Source organism: Nymphaea colorata, chromosome 6, assembly GCF_008831285.2.
Source record: "Nymphaea colorata isolate Beijing-Zhang1983 chromosome 6, ASM883128v2, whole genome shotgun sequence".
NCBI classification, from domain to species: Eukaryota; Viridiplantae; Streptophyta; class Magnoliopsida; order Nymphaeales; family Nymphaeaceae; genus Nymphaea; species Nymphaea colorata.
Genome location: NC_045143.1, coordinates 12,924,651 through 12,938,204, shown reverse-complemented (window position 1 = coordinate 12,938,204; position 13,554 = coordinate 12,924,651).

Sequence of the window (13,554 nt, the reverse complement as noted above, 5' to 3'; positions counted from 1 at the left end):
GACTGGCTGTTGTATAGTGGGTGGGGTCAAAGAGAGATCCAAATGAATGCATAGAGGCTAGCACACGTGCCTCATTTGTGCAAGGAATTTGAGATCGACTTGAACTCTGCCCCGGCCTAACCAAAGGATTTCATATGTAGACTTAGGGGGGCATTTGACAGCATTTGATTATAAATTCCATGTGACTTGAATATTCTCATGTCTAAGATTTTAAGATTTAAAATATATTCAATTTCAAATAAAAATGAGAGAAAGCTTTCACAAATTAAAATTTCATGAAAAAGAAAAAATTATCCAGTAATGTGTCCAATTAAAGAAGATGTATACAAAACCAAAAAAATTATACAATATCCAACTTTTACAAATTAAAACTTTTATTGAATTGAGCTAAGTCAAACAGCTGGCCTTGTTGATTCAGTATCCTCTCCACCTTTTTAGTCTACATCAACTCAAATTTCATTCTGTTCATGCCCATTAGCATTGCACACCAAAGTTCGCTGAAAATATCCAAGACACACTAGTACTCATTGTAAGAAACAGTAACAAATATAAAATGACAAACATTAATTAGTAATACAAAATAATAATGCACCAAATCCCAAGTTTGAACGTGTTTTTCACTTTCACGCTACAAATTCAGCAACTGTAGATTAAATTGTCTGGTTTAGGATTCAATAAGTAATTGACCCATTTGAATCTTGAAAACTACGATGAAAACATAAGAAAAGAAGCATCTGCTTGTCCAAAATGAATGAAACTTGCTTAACCAGGAAAAATACCATCTGTCATGCAACTATCAGTAGAGAGATCATCCTAAATTAGTTTAAAGTGCACCTTTTCTTCCTAGATCAGTACACGAACAAAGGTCCTTAGCTGCTGTCATGCAAACCCTCATGAAATTCCACAAAGACAATACTTTTTATGCTTGAATGTTACGAGGGAGATCCATTAATATTATGGACTTTTAGGTGAGATTATAATGTGGAGAAATTGTAGCACTAAAGCTATTACTTTCAGTATTTCTACGAATGTTCAGCGAAATTTCAGTAAACCTATCTCCACATCTCAGCAAGAGTAAACTACCATACAAGTGAGCTCAAGCTCGTGCAAGGATTTTCACAAGAAACTCAGCATATTGCCCAGAACCTTACCAATAGGTGAAATATAAAGCTTGTTAAATATAAAACGGAATGGAAATTAAAAAAAAAAAAGCTTCTCAATATAGAATAGAATAGAAATTAAAAAGGCACAACAGGTAGGAAGGGAACATAATGTATACCTTCTAATAGAGGAAGTAATCCCACTACTCTCCCACAATCCATACAAAGTATTTTAAAGCAGTTTCCTCCTTTTCTAATAGAAACAATCTGTTTCATCAAGTTAAATGCAAAGCCCGGCGAGAAAACCAGCTGTGGCAGCAGCATTCTCAATGTAGAGATGATTCTATAAAATTCATTCCAAATCATAGAACAAAATAGTTTGATGAGTTAAGGTATAAAAGTTATGCCAAACAAGTTCTTATGATTAAATCTTGAACCCACTTCCCCTACACAAAATAAGGGAAGAACATAAGCTGAGCAATTGGAATATGGTACAGTAAGCTGAATCAAAAACAAAAACTACTGCATTGACAAAACCTTTTTTAGACTACCACCTATTAAATGCTTTAGAACATCTTCTAAGTTTATTGTTCATGATATATGATCAACAGTATAATGACATGCTATGAACTTTACTTGTGAGGAAACATGAAATTCCAAAAATGGCTTCACAAAAATAGAGCATGAATTTCAAAATTGACATCTCCAGTCATGTCATATTATACCAATATGCAGCCAAATGATATTAAGACTACTTGCTTCTTCTTTTTGAAAAGCTATCATATAGGCGAAGGAATCACCTTATGATTTGACATGTAGAGCAAATCAAGGGCCAAAGGCAGAACTCTTAATGTTTTGTTCATCATATCATAGTGGATATTTTGTAAATTGACTGGATGCACTATCCAAACTCAATTAGATCAAGCTATTTTAACACCGGACGCCTTCATGCATAACTTGGCCAAATTAGTAGTTCTTTCAGCACACAATCACTAGCCCTGATTTCAACTAGGAACAAAAGCTTTGCCATTCAAGACAAACTTCATAATTAGAGATACAATGCTCAGCTAATTAATTAATAAAGCAACCAGAAAATAGCATACCAACTGTCAGAGAACTGCACTGTAATGAATATCTTTAAGGCATTCAATCTTACAAGTTTGAGAATATGACTTTAAAATCACTCAAGTTCTATACATTAAAGAATCTGTCCTTTGAACGATCAAGAAATCACCTGCCCTGATTATGCCAAATTCTTGATGAATTGAAACCAAGCTAACCTAAAGCAAGTCTTGTAAATGAGCATTAGTGAAACATGCCCACAGATACACTCAGAAAATTAATACCAGCCTCTTTATCTGTTAAAAAGTAGAAAAATAAATAGAAAATTAATCCTGCTTGTTCGAACAGAGAAAATGAAAAAGATTTAGTATTAATAAGTTGAATCACATCATAAAATGTAAAATTTTGACGAAAATTTACTAGACAAACAACAATCATAATTATGTAGGAAAATAAATTAGGCAGATATTCTCAAAAGTTTTTGTACCATCCACTAATCCATACACACATGAATGGTAGGATGCAGGAGCTCAAATAGAAGATAATTTATCTTCTATCTTTATGAAAAACATATAAGGGAAATTGAAAGTTGAAACATCCTGTTGAACAAATGTCACAACAATCTGTTCACACAGTACATCAAGAGCAAATAGTACGAAGATGATCAACATGTCAATGTTATTAGTTTCTCACTTATTTTACTTTTCCTTAATTATTAAAATTAAACTTTTAAAAGTTTGATTGTATTTTAACCCTTTTTTTCAAGTTCAGTATATTATACATGAGAAAAACCCAGCTGTTTAAAATGCAAGAATGTTTTTTGTAACTATGGTATCAATGCGGTGCCTCTCATTACTTCATAGTAGATCGAAGGAAAAAAAAACCAGAAATATCATCTTTAGTATACATGAAAACCATCAAAAAGCATATATCATGTTAATTGTCGCTAAAAGTAGTAGAATTCATCAGCTTTATTCATAGTTGGCAAGCCCATGACTTGGACTCGGCTGAAAACTGGGTCACCGGGCCATAGAGTTGACTTGGCAACTCGAATGGGTTAGGTCAAAAATTTTTATAGTGCATTTTTCTATAAATAGAAGAAGGACGTAAGTCCATCAGGACTTGATTCTTTCATCAACGAAAATTGAATTACATGTAATATGAGTATTTGTGTACATTTAGTAAAGTTTGTGATATTTCACTATTCAAAAATTGAAAATTTCAATCGTATTTAACAATACAAGACAAAAAAGAACATATAATTAGTTGATGGTCAAAGCTGATTTGGTGGATCCTGACTTAGGACCTGGTAAATGGATCATCCTTGATAGAAATGTAGCACCAATATCTGTAACCCGAAAACAGCACTCACGCAGGAAGATAGAGAGAGAGAGAGAGAGAGAGAGAGAGAGAGAATGAAAACAAGAAGAAACTGAGGAGAAGAAGCCGTAGCCAAAATGGTTTGCACGGCCTCTATTTATAATCTCATTTTCAGAATTCTAAGAGTCTCCAATCGTAGAATCCTAAGAGATTTCACAAGCTCCAAGGACATTAATTACATCATAGAAACCTAAGAGACTTCACATATTACAAGGATATTAACTACAACATAGAATCCTAGGAGACTTCCCATATAACAAGGATATTAACTATAACATAGAATCCTAGGAGACTCTTCACATGTTACAAGGACATTAAATATTTTAACACATTCTACAAGAAGGTGGAATCCTAAGAGACTCCTCTTCAACGTGCTGGTGAAGGCTTTATATTTTAACACCCTCCCTCAAGTTGTGCATGGTTTTGCACCATGTACAACTTGCCTTTTAGAAACCAGAATCGTTCCTTTGTTAATCCTTTTGTAAATAAGTCTGCAACTTGTTCATCTGTACGAACATAAATAGGCTGAATTTCCTTGTCTTCCACCTTTTGTCTAACAAAGTGTTGATCAATCTCAATGTGCTTTGTTCGACCATGTTGTACGGGATTAAAGGCAATGTTAATAGCGCTTTGATTATCGCACATTAACATTGATGTTTTAATCTTTTCTCCAATGTCTTCTAGCAAATGTCTAACCCATGTAACTTCAGCAGTACCTGCAGCCATGCATCTGTATTCAGCTTCAGTGCTGGATCTTGCTACTGCCTTTTGCTTTCGACAACTCCAAGACACAAGATTACGTCCAATGAAAATACAAAAACCAGAAATGGACTTTCTTTGATCGGGATCTCCAGCCCAATCTGCATCTGTGAATGTCATAAGTTGATGTCCAGTAGTTATATTTTCACTCTTACCATAAACTAAGCCATCTCCTGCTGTCCCTTTAAGATATCTTAATATTCTTTTGACAGCATCCATGTGAGTATCTCTAGGTGCATGCATAAATTGGGATACTTGATTCACAGCATATATAATATCTGGTCTAGTAAATGTAAGATATTGAAGTGCCCCAACAATACTTCGATATTGCGTAGGATCTTCATATAACTCCCCATCTTGAGCACTTAGTCTTTGATTTAGAACACTAGGAGTTCCAACAGGCTTACAATCAGACATACCTGACTTTTTCAACAAATCCAACGTGTATTTCTGTTGTGTCAATGTGAGACGATTATTGTGCCTATCAATCTCCACTCCAAGAAAGAATCGTAAATCACCAAGCTCTTTCATTTTGAAGTTTTGCATCATCAAAACTTTAGCTTCTTCTATGTGTTTTTCTGAATTGCCTGTGATAACAATATCATCAACATATATAAGAAGTAAAGTAAATATGTTTTCCTTTCGATAAATGAAAAGAGAGTGATCTAGAGGACATCTCCGAAAACCACATTCTTGAATCTTGCAAGAGAAACTGTCAAACCACGAACGTGAGGCTTGTTTAAGTCCATAAATAGATTTTCTTAGTTTGCAAACCCATGCATGAGAGTCTCCTTTCGTGTATCCTGGAGGTTGTTCCATATATACTTCCTCCCTTAAATCACCATGAAGAAAAGCATTCTTCACGTCCATTTGATGTAGTCTCCATCCATATTCAACTGCCAATGATATAATCACGCGAATTGTTCCCATTTTGATCACAGGGCTGAATGTCTCATCATAATCTTCTCCATATTGTTGTGTAAACTCTTTTGCTACTAACCTTGCTTTGTGTCTTTCTATGCTGCCGTCAGGTTTGTATTTAATTTTGTATACCCATTTGGAGCCCACTACGTTCTTTTCGTGTGGCCTCGGAACGATCTCCCATGTTCCACATTCATGCAAGGCATCCATTTCTTCTTTCATAGCCTTTCTCCAATGATGTGATTTTGATGCTTCATCAAATGAAGTAGGTTCTTCCTCCTTGCCAACTTTTGCCATGAATAACTGAAAATCAAGTGATAAAGAATCATAGCTAACCCACCTGTGAATGGGATGACGAATGCGTTGGGATCTTCTAAGGTGGGGCATGTTGTCTTCTTCACTGTGAGCATCTCTGTCCCTTAGTCGTCGACTGTAGATAAGACCCGAATACCGATGTGCATCGTTGCTCTGTTCATTATTGTTTTCGTGATGACTTAATGACTGTGTTGGATCTTCTTGATTTTCACTTTGAGCCATATCCGACGGTTGTATTGCTCTCTCTGAATCTTCACTTTGAGGCACATCATTTTCTATAACAGGATCTGCATTGAATAACTGTGTACTGGTCCAGGGATCATAAGATTCAATGGTCATAGGCATTTCATTTGTATTATCAAAACTATGTTCATCAAAAATGACATTTCTTGAAGTTTTGATACGTTTAGTTGTTGGATCATAGCATCGAAAACCTTTATATTCATCAGCATATCCAACGAATCTACATTGAATAGCTTTGTCTTGAAACTTGTTCCTCAAGGCAGCATCAACGTGAACATAGCATACACAACCAAAAACCTTCAAGTTCTTGTAATCAGGTTGTTTGCCTAAGAGTGTAAAATATGGCGATTTAGACATCAAGAGTGTCATAGGCAAACAATTTATTATGTATACAGCAGTATGGAAGGCTTCAGTCCACAAGGAAATGGGCACATTAGTATCATGCATCATGCTCATGGCGCTTTCAACTATATGTCGATGTTTCCGCTCAACTACACCATTTTGTTGTGGTGTGTAAGGGCAGGAAATTTGTCTAGTTATCCCTTTTTCACGTAGAAATTCAATAAAATCAAGCGAGGAATATTCTCCCCCTCCATCACATTGAAAATGCACCACATTGGATGAAAATTTAGTTTGAATCATGGCATAGAAGTTTCGAAATATGTGAGGTACTTCTGATTTGTGTTTCATGAAGTAAATCCAGGTGAAACGTGAGTAAGAGTCAATGAATAAGACATAATATCTTGACCCAGACATGGAATCAATAGGGGCTGGCCCCCATACATCAGAAAAAATAGTTTCAAAAGGTTTGGAAGCCCTTTGATTTATATTATGGAAAGGTAAAACATGACTCTTACAAAGTCCACAACTTGAACATTTTTTGACACTTGAAGTAAGAGGTAAACTTGATCTTGGAATGAGACTATCTGTGACAAGTTTTTCAATGAAATGTCGACCACAGTGTCCTAGCCGACTATGCCACAAATCAGACTCCAAAAATTGGTTAGGGCCCCTTACTTTTGATTGAAAATGGCAAGAACTTGGCACTGATGACGCATTATGAGAAAGAGAAAATGTCTTCAATCCTATATCAAAAGTGGATGAATCCTTGGGTAGACATTCCTTGAGGACGTACATATTCCCTTGACGCTCCCCTCTAGCGAACATTTTCTTTGTTTGGAGGTCCTTGACATAGACAGAAGAAGGTGTGAATTCAACAGAAGAGCTTGTATCATCAATGAGTTTAGAAATGGATATGATGTTCTTTTTGATATTGGGAGCAAGAACAACATTAGACAGTGATAGAGACGAGGATGACAATGGAATATGTGCATTTCCAATATGTGTAATAGGATGAGATTTTCCATCACCTGTTATAATGCAACTTCTACCGTAATGATGGGATAAGTTAGTCAATTTACCTGCATTTCCTGTCACATGGGTAGCTGCACCTGAATCCAAGAACCATTCTCCCTGCTCATTTTGCTTTATAGTCATCTTTGAGAATGCGGCCATCAATAGCTGTTGCATATCTTCAGCGGTGGATTTAGAACTTTGTCCTCCTTGTTTATAATCATGTCTTACCCCTTTGTTTTTATTTTGAGGATTAAACCAACATTGTGCCTTCATGTGTCCTTTCTTGTTGCACTGAAAACAAATTGGTATTTTTCTTGAAGTATCCAAAGGAGACATACCTTGGTTATGTGGTGTTGGTAGAATGCCACGACCACCATGGTTGGAGTTCCCATGGCTCTTACCAAACTTTACATTCATAGCCAACACATTTTGGGAGTTCCCTTGATCAGTCCTTTCAATGACTCTTTTCATATTCATTTCATGTTGGAGAAGTTTACCTTGTAGTTCGTTGAAGGAAGGCAGAACAGGAAGGACCTCAAGAGCTGTAATAAAAGCATGATAATCATGCCCAAGTCCATTCAAGGTTTGCTGCACCTTTTCCTTATCAGAAATGTTATTCCCTGAGGCAGCAAGTTGGTCTGCGACGGCCTTAATATGCCCCAAATAATCCATGATAGACGTTGAACCTTTGCTCAAATTCTGAAATTCTTTCTTTAAGTACATAATTCGAGCTTCTGATATTTGGGAAAAGGTATCAGCAAGGGTTTCCCATAATTCTTCTGCAGTACAATCATCAGAAACTGAAAGAAACACTTGTTGAGATAAAGTGGACAAAATATACGCAACCAGACTTTGATCACGTCTCATCCACATAGCATGTTCAGGATTGTTGTCTTCATGAACAGCAATAACTTCTCCTGCCTCATTTTTTATTTCCTGTAAGACGGATATTGGTGGAGCCTTTGTTGAACCATCGAGATGTCCAAAGAGGCCTTGACTTCTTATGAAAGGCATGATTTGCCTTTTCCAGATCAGATAATTCTCATGGTTGAGTTTTTCGGTAATAAGGTGAGGAAGAAAACTTGAGGACATGCCAGAATGCGAAAGGTTTTCCATGACAGCAGAAATGAATGGTATATAGGTAGAAGATGAGAGGGAAAGAAGACACGATATAACAAGATGTGTCCTTGGTAAGCAAGAAGAAAAAGGAACAAGAATTGCGCAAGAGACAAGTAAATTCAGGATAGAGACAAGATGAGAAAAGAGTTCTAACCAGATCAGACCTGTTTGGGCATTTCGTTTGGTAGAGATAACGTAACCTGGCGCTCTGATACCATGATAGAAATGTAGCACCAATATCTGTAACCCGAAAACAGCACTCACGCAGGAAGATAGAGAGAGAGAGAGAGAGAGAGAGAGAGAGAGAATGAAAACAAGAAGAAACTGAGGAGAAGAAGCCGTAGCCAAAATGGTTTGCACGGCCTCTATTTATAATCTCATTTTCAGAATTCTAAGAGTCTCCAATCGTAGAATCCTAAGAGATTTCACAAGCTCCAAGGACATTAATTACATCATAGAAACCTAAGAGACTTCACATATTACAAGGATATTAACTACAACATAGAATCCTAGGAGACTTCCCATATAACAAGGATATTAACTATAACATAGAATCCTAGGAGACTCTTCACATGTTACAAGGACATTAAATATTTTAACACATTCTACAAGGAGGTGGAATCCTAAGAGACTCCTCTTCAACGTGCTGGTGAAGGCTTTATATTTTAACAATCCTATCCTACTCAAATGACTCATGACTCGAATCAGTGAGTTTGACAACTATCAACTATGGGCTTATTAATTAGGGTGAATACGAGACAAACCGACCTCTAGTTGGGCCAGCTGAAGCTCAGTTTGACACCTGAAATACTTAGCTTGCTGCTCAAGCTCGAGTACTCGAACTCAACAAATTGGGCTCAAGGTCGACTTGCTAATACATTTTAGATCTCTATTTGACTTGGTAAGTTTGTTTGTCATTAGCATCCAACCAAAACAAGGCCACCAACTGATAGAAATCTAGCACCAATATCTGTAACCAGAAAACAGCACTCACGCAGGAAGATAGAGATATATATATATATAGAGAGAGAGAGGGAGAGAGAGAATGAAAACAAGAAGAAACTGAGGAGAAGAAGCCGTAGCCAAAATGGTTTGCACGGCCTCTATTTATAATCTCATTTCCAGAATTCTAAGAGTCTCCAATCGTAGAATCCTAGGAGATTTCACAAGCTCCAAGGACATTAATTACATCATAGAAACCTAAGAGACTTCACATATTACAAGGATATTAACTACAACATAGAATCCTAGGAGACTTCCCATATAACAAGGATATTAACTACAACATAGAATCCTAGGAGACTCTTCACATATTACAAGGACATTAAATATCTTCACATTCTACAAGGAGGTGGAATCCTAAGAGACTCCTCTTCAACGTGCTGGTGAAGGATTTATATTTTAACACCCTCCCTCAAGTTGTGCATGGTTTTGCACCATGTACAACTTGCCTTTTAGAAACCAGAATCATTCCTTTGTTAATCCTTTTGTAAATAAGTCTGCAACTTGTTCATCTGTACGAACATAAATAGGCTGAATCTCCTTGTCTTCCACCTTTTGTCTAACAAAGTGTTGATCAATCTCAATGTGCTTTGTTCGACCATGTTGTACGGGATTAAAGGCAATGTTAATAGCGCTTTAATTATCGCACATTAACATTGATGTTTTAATCTTCTCTCCAATGTCTTCTAGCAAATGTCTAACCCATGTAACTTCAGCAGTACCCGCAGCCATGCATCTGTATTCAGCTTCAGTGCTGGATCTTGCTACTGCCTTTTGCTTTTGACAACTCCAAGACACAAGATTACGTCCAATGAAAATACAAAAACCAGAAATGGACTTTCTTTGATCGGGATCTCCAGCCCAATCTGCATCTGTGAATGTCATAAGTTGATGTCCAGTAGTTATATTTTCACTCTTACCATAAACTAAGCCATCTCCTGCTGTCCCTTTAAGATATCTTAATATTCTTTTGACAGCATCCATGTGAGTATCTCTAGGTGCATGCATAAATTGAGATACTTGATTCACAACATATTAATATCTGGTCTAGTAAATGTAAGATATTGAAGTGCCCCAACAATACTTCGATATTGCGTAGGATCTTCATATAACTCCCCATCTTGAGCACTTAGTCTTTAATTTAGAACACTAGGGTTCCACAGGTTTACAATCAGACATACCTGACTTTTTCAGCAGATCCAACGTGTATTTCTGTTGTGTCAATGTGAGGCGATTATTGTGCCTATCATCTCCACTCCAAGAAGAATCGTAAATCACCAGCTCTTTCATTTTGAAGTTTTGCATCATCAAAACTTTAGCTTCTTCTATGTGTTTTTCTGAATTGTCTGTGATAACAATATCATCAACATATATAAGAAGTAAAGTAAATATGTTTTCCTTTCGATAAATGAAAAGAGAGTGATCTAGAGGACATCTCCGAAAACCACATTCTTGAATCTTGCAAGAGAAACTGTCAAACCACGAACGTGAGGCCTGTTTAAGTCTATAAATAGATTTTCTTAGTTTGCAAACCCATGCATGAGAGTCTCCTTTCGTGTATCCTGGAGGTTGTTCCATATATACTTCCTCCCTTAAATCACCATGAAGAAAAGCATTCTTCACGTCCATTTGATGTAGTCTCCATCCATATTCAACTGTCAATGATATATCACGCGAATTGTTCTCATTTTGATCACAGGGCTGAATGTCTCATCATAACCTTCTCCATATTGTTGTGTAAACCCTTTTGCTACTAACCTTGCTTTGTGTCTTTCTATGCTGCCGTCAGGTTTGTATTTATTTTGTATACCCATTTGGAGCCCACTACGTTCTTTTCGTATGGCCTTGGGACGATCTCCCATGTTCCACATTCATGCAAGGCATCCATTTCTTCTTTCATAGCCTTTCTCCAATGATGTGATTTTGATGCCTGATCAAATGAAGTAGGTTCTTCCTCCTTGCCAACTTTTGCCATGAATACTGAAAATCAAGTGATAAAGATCATAGCTAACCCACCTGTGAATGGGATGACGAATGCGTTGGGATCTTCTAAGGTGGGGCATGTTGTCTTCTTCACTGTGAGCATCTCTGTCCCTTAGTCGTCGACTGTAGATAAGACCTAAATACCGATGTGCATCGTTGCTCTGTTCTTCATTATTGTTTTCGTGATGACTTGATGACTGTGTTGGATCTTCTTGATTTTCACTTTGAGCCATATCCGACGGTTGTATTGCTCTCTCTGATCTTCACTTTGAGGCACATCATTTTCTATAACAGGATCTGCATTGAATACTGTGTACTGGTCCAGGGATCATAAGATTCAATGGTCATAGGCATTTCATTTGTATTATCAAACTATGTTCATCAAAAATGACATTTCTTGAAGTTTTGATACGTTTAGTTGTTGGATCATAGCATCGAAAACCTTTATATTATCAGCATATCCAACGAATCTACATTGAATAGCTTTGTCTTGAAACTTGTTCCTCAAGGCAGCATCAACGTGAACATAGCATACACAACCAAAACCTTCAAGTTCTTGTAATCAGGTTGTTTGCCTAAGAGTGTAAATATGGCGATTTAGACATCAAGGTGTCATAGGCAAACAATTTTTATGTATACAGCAGTATGAAGGCTTCAGTCCACAAGGAAATGGGCACATTATTATCATGCATCATGCTCATGGTGCTTTCAACTATATGTCGATGTTTCCGCTCAACTACACCATTTGTTGTGGTGTGTAAGGGCAAAAATTTGTCTAGTTATCCCTTTTTCACGTAGAATTCAATAAATCAAGCGAGGAATTCTCCCCTCCATCACATTGAAATGCACCACATTGGATGAAATTTAGTTTGAATCATGGCATAGAAGTTTCGAAATATGTGAGGTACTTCTGATTTGTGTTTCATGAAGTAAATCCAGGTGAACGTGAGTAAGAGTCAATGAATAAGACTATATCTTGACCCGACATAGATCAATAGGGGCTGGCCCCCATACTCAGAAAAATAGTTTCAAAGGTTTGAAGCCTTTGATTTATATTTGGAAAGGTAAACATGACTCTTACAAGTCCACAACTTGAAATTTTTTGACACTTGAAGTAAGAGGTAAACTTGATCTTGGATGAGACTATCTATGACAAGTTTTTCAATGAAATGTCGACCACGTGTCCTAGCCGACTATGCCACAATCAGACTCCAATTGGTTAGGGCCCTTACTTTTGATTGAAAATGGCAAGAACTTGGCACTGATGACGCATTTGAGAAAGAGAAATGTCTTCAATCCTATATCAAAAGTGGATCCATCCTTGGGTAGACATTCCTTGAGGACGTACATATTCCCCTGACGCTCCCCTCTAGCGACATTTCTTCGTTTGGAGGTCCTTGACATATACAGAAGAAGGTGTGAATTCAACAAAAGGCTTGTATCATCAATGAGTTTAGAATGATATGATGTTCTTTTGATATGGGGCAAGACAATTAACAGTGATAGAGACGAGGATGACAATGGAATATGTGCATTTCCATATGTGTAATAGGATGAGATTTTCCATCACCTGTTATAATGCAACTTCTCCGTAATGAGGGGATAAGTTAGTCCAATTTACTGCATTTCCTGTCACTGGGTAGCTGCACCTGAATCCAAGAACCATTCTCCCTGCTCATTTTGCTTTATAGTCATCTTTGAGAATGCGGCATCAATAGCTGTTGCATATCTTCAGCGGTGGATTTAGAACTTTGTCCTCCTTGTTTATAATCATGTCTTACCCCTTTGTTTTTATTTTGAGGATTAAACCAACATTGTGCCTTCATGTGTCCTTTCTTGTTGCACTGAAAACAAATTGGTATTTTTCTTGAAGTATCCAAAGGAGACATACCTTGGTTATGTGGTGTTGGTAGAATGCCACGACCACCATGGTTGGAGTTCCCATGGCTCTTACCAAACTTTACATTCATAGCCAACACATTTTGGGAGTTCCCTTGATCAGTCCTTTCAATGACTCTTTTATATTCATTTCATGTTGGAGAAGTTTACCTTGTAGTTCGTTGAAGGAAGGCAGAACAGGAAGGACCTCAAGAGCTGTAATAAAAGCATGATAATCATGCCCAAGTCCATTCAAGGTTTGCTGCACCTTTTCCTTATCAGAAATGTTATTCCCTGAGGCAGCAAGTTGGTCTGCGACGGCCTTAATACGCCCCAAATAATCCATGATAGACGTTGAACCTTTGCTCAAATTCTGAAATTCTTTCTTTAAGTACATAATTCGAGCTTCTGATATTTGGGAAAAGGTATCAGCAAG